The sequence below is a fragment of the Anarrhichthys ocellatus genome, unplaced genomic scaffold (genome assembly GCF_004355925.1).
Source record: "Anarrhichthys ocellatus isolate YVR2014 unplaced genomic scaffold, GSC_Weel_1.0 scaffold2, whole genome shotgun sequence".
Classification (NCBI taxonomy): Eukaryota; Metazoa; Chordata; class Actinopteri; order Perciformes; family Anarhichadidae; genus Anarrhichthys; species Anarrhichthys ocellatus.
This window is the reverse complement of record NW_022280032.1, coordinates 9,769,674-9,774,431: the sequence shown is the minus strand read 5'-3', so window position 1 is coordinate 9,774,431 and position 4,758 is coordinate 9,769,674.

Below are 4,758 nucleotides of genomic sequence, written 5' to 3'. Positions count from 1 at the left end.
TGTCGACCGGCAGCGCTCGGCAGCATCGTCAGCCCAGCCGCGCACTCATTGGGTACATCGTGTCCCCAAATGCACCGAACAACACGAGTTACTTGGAAGTTTCACCACAGGTTGCCTCCATGCATTCAGATGATGTATCTCACAGGCGACACGGTGATGCGCTGCAGAGACCTTTAGGAAGCGTACATGCGTTATTTTAGGGGTGGCACGTTCTGCAGCACCCTGTCCCACCCAGCATGCATGTGCGCTAAGATCCTTTTGTTTGTTGAAATTGTATTGGACACCTTTCGTTTAGGAATGCAACTAATATTCTGCCCATTAATCGATTAATATATATATATATATATATATATATATATATATTGAAACCAAAGAATATGGTTTTTCATTAGTTTTGATGAAAAGACTAATGTGAATTAAATTATGAATCAATAGTCAAAATGGCTGATTTTCTGTGATCCACGTGCTTTTTCAGACCTACTATGGTTAAAAAAAACAAAAAAAGATATTAGCTGATGGAAAATCAGTGTTGATGTATTTAGCATTTCCTCTTTATTCGCTGAATGTGCAACAACTTTGTCATAAACTGCTGTGTGGAGGTGAATCTCAATAAAAGCCATTATGTCACATTGACTTCCCCTGTTTCATATAATTTAATCACAAATGTGGAAATCATAAAGAAAAGCACACAAGTCACTAAATAACATTACTGAGACAAGGGAGTTGTCTTTTCTGCAAAACGGGCTGCAGTTCATCATCAGCAAGCTGTCCCTTATAGTTTGAATGATATTGTGTCACCTTCTTGGAGCGACCGGCACATTCTGAGGACATTGGCCAACGAGTCGATGCACAAGCAAAGAGCTTGAATGCTTCCAACTGCCAAATTATTTGGTTTAGCCTGCTGAGAGTCCACACAAGCAAAATCATTCTTCCTTACAGCCTCTCAAAGACTTTATTTTTTATATTCTAGTCAGAGAGAAGATTGGTGGTTAAAACACAACTGTCAATAACTGATACACTTTTTAAAATTCCTTTCTAGCTTGTTAATTAAAGCTATGCTTTTTACTGTATTGCAGTCTTACCAAAATGCCCAGTTTTATTTTGTAATGCTTAATTCTTTAAATGTATAAATGCACATATGACAGAAGAAATAAATAAAATAAGTTATGTCTTATTTGACAACTCAAAAAAGGCATTCAGGATCTCATATGCTCTTTGATTATGACCCATTTTCAAGATAATTATTCTGCTCAATGCAACACCAACAGCTTGTACATTTATTTAGAAGATGGCAGCTTCCTTTTAGCAAACTAGCAATTCACCTCAAAACCTTCCTCTGAGCAACTCTGTGGTCTCTGCCAGTTGAAACACAGCCAGCCAACACAGGCAATGTCTTCTTCAATTTATCCTCCGGCGAGAGACAAGTGACACCATTGTGCAGAGGAAAGAGTCAAAGCCGTGCGATATGGAGGTTTTGTCATTATTAGACAATCATTTATTTCATGCTGCTAGTTTTACAGCTGGTCAGTGTAGACATATTAACTGGAATTACAGCCATAAAAGGCGGCCTCTTCTCTTCAGACTTTTCATTCATTTTAAATGTAAAGATTTCTAAATACAGAAGCCCGCCAGGTGCGTATAATAGCATATCACCAGCTACAAAGTCCTGGCAGAAAACAAACCAGCTGATGCTATTGATTAGTAGCTAAGGACACGAATGACGCTGTTAACCCCATGCACCCAAATGAACCCCACTCTTTCCAGGAAATAAACAGGACATGTACTCAGGATGGATTTGTCTCAGATTAGGAATATAACAAAATGTTACATTGTACCTAATGTTTGCTGTGATCCGTACTACATTTCATCTGTTATTCTTTCAGCTTGAAGCCCAATTAACAAAAAAATAAGCTAATTTATGAAGAATAAGAATAAACGTGCACTCTGCCGATACAGGATCAGACCTGCTTTCCTGCCGCAGCTGATGCTCTCCTGTGGGAATGAATGCACACTTTCAGCACTGTGCACAAAAGCCCACACTAGAAAGTTCCCAGTGTTCAGTGTGAGCAAGGCGATGTGGCATTCAGAAGGCCATCTGGCTGTATTATTTTACATATTCTTTCACTACAAAAACGTGGTGTTCTTGTGTTTCATGCGGTGCTTTGGCGATCTTTTCTAAAATGAGCACGACAAGAGGGCATGGTTCCTCTTTCACAGGGTTATTTCCCAGAGTTGTGTTGAAACTGCAAGTGTTTATCAACTCCCTCTGGGCGTCAAGCGCAAGAAGGCCAAAAGAGACAGTGGGGACATCAGCTACAGCTTGTAAAACTGAACTTCTCCAAAGGTAATACGCAGCTGTAGAAGCGATCATTTAAAAAAAATTGAATACAATCTCACTCAGAGGGAAACTGAAATGTCTCTCTCTGTGGCTGCAGCAGCAATGTGATGATTCAAGAGACCTTTTCCCAAATCCCAGCACCAACCCACAGAGCACAGTGTCCAAACAGCATACTGTCTGGCACTGACACAACGTTCTCAGGCAGGAGCAGCGCTGTGATTGGCCTCTTCACTTCTGTTTGTAATGGGAGAGATCCTCTTTAAGCACAGGACAGCCTGACCACTATGACAATCTGGTGGGGCTGTCGTGTCAAGGCTCAGAGAGAGAGAGAAACAAAGAACAATAAAAGCATGCAACACCACAAGTGGATTTAAATTGTTGGCAGAGTTTTCTCCTCCCTGCAGCAGGTGGTGATGTTCAGTGGAGGGCACTGGCTTATGACCCCAGTTTGGTCCCCACACTTGGCTAAAACATTGAGTCAGACACAGAGTTGTTGTTAACTTTAGCCAAAGCATTTTAGCGGTGCTTTTTACTCCGAGCAAAATGCTAACATCAGCATGCTAACGTGCTAAGTGAACAGATAATGGCTCTAGATTTAAAGTTCAGTGATCGCTATTATTGTGGCTACAAAAATGAAATGCAACTGTACTCACTGACTCAGCATTTATTAACTTCCTTCTGGGATTTCTGTAATCTAGTGCTGACATAGCAAGGGCACTCCGACTTGTCAAAGAAAAGTGAACATACCCTTATCAGAACAGAAGAAGTAATAAACCACTTCAGGGTGTTTTACAGTTGAGCCAGTCTTATTGGAAATGGCATGTGTCTTAACTGTTGTTGAGGGAGAGAATAATAAGTATTGAACTTGTGGTTTCATGTAAATCAGAGACATTTACTCACTGATTAGAATAAACTCAAGTAATGTGAGAGATAAGAACTGATACAAAATAAATGGTGCTATAGTGTGCTTATATATGAGTAGTATGTTGTCTCTCTTTCTTTGTTATTGATCTCGATAGCTTACTCATCCTAAGTGACACATCAACAGTTGGGCCCCATGACTAATGACGACAAAGCAGGCTGTAATTTCACCTGTATAGAAAAAAGAGGATTCGTCATATAGAAGACGGTGTACAGGTGTTTAGAAGCAAACATGTAAGTCAACAGTGAATACCAAACCTAACACTGACTCTCTTTACCCATGTGGCTTACGTGTGCTGGCGTGTCAATAGGCCGCAGGTTAAATATTGTTCCTTGTTTCTTTGCTTTGACCAAAAAGAACAGCATGTATGAAATGCAGTAATAACACAAGGTCGAATGAGTCAGTCAGGCGTAGCTGAGACGGGTAAACAAGTCCAAACTACCTGTTATTGTAACAAAGTGCGACCTGGCTGCTGTCTAGCAGGATATACTTGTTATAGTGCTATTGGGTCCTTATCGTCAAGACACTCAGGGCAATAGTGATTTCCTGACACATGTACAGATAAGATCATATGTCCCTGCCTGCCCCTGTTCCATATTCTCAGAAATCCTCCAGCTTTATTCAGTCTGGAAAAAACATTTTGTCTTAAAGTTTTCGGTTTGATATTTGGCTTTCGGCCAAAAAGGACAGGATGTTCTTTTTTGGGTGGATGATACTATCTCTCACAGAAAAGATGCACTGTATTTTGCAATGGACATTTACTTCCCCATTGTAGTTTGACACCTACCATCAAAGAAGTGCTGTTTGCTGATCAATTATGTGTTAAGGTTTTGATTTTGTTGAGTTCATCAAGGGTATGCCGAGTAGGAAAAACACAAAACGTGTTTTTGGTTGTGAGTTAGAAGATGAATACAATTCTTGTATCTGTTTGGTAAATATAAGGCTACAGCCAACAGGCAGTCAGATTAGTTTAGCTCAAAGACTGGAAAAAGGGGGAAACAAAATTGCACAACAAAATGACTAGAGCTCACCGATATACACGCTATATATCTTGTCTCTTTCACTTTGACAAGAAAAGTATGATCCTAAAAAATATAGATGACAATTGTCATTTTACAAGGGTTTATGTGCGGGACTAATTCTTAGTGTGATATCCGGGATGCTCCGTTGGCTGCCTGGTAACCTCACCGTGATTACAATGCATTGTGCCCAGCCAATAAACAGCCTGGCAGCTTATCTCCACGTAAAACCATGTTGTGTTTACACAGTAAATGTATTAATTAATGAGCGTGGTTTAGGAGGTAGGGCGGCTCGTCCTCTAATCAGAAGATAAATGCTGAGGTGTCCTTGGACAAGATACTGAACCCCAAATTGCTCCTGAAGGCTGTGCCATCAGTGTGTGAGTGTGTCCGAATGTTTTGTTTAGATCCTGATGAGCAGGTGGCACCTTGCATGGCAGCCTCTGCCGTCAGTGTATGAATGCGTGTGTGAATCAGTG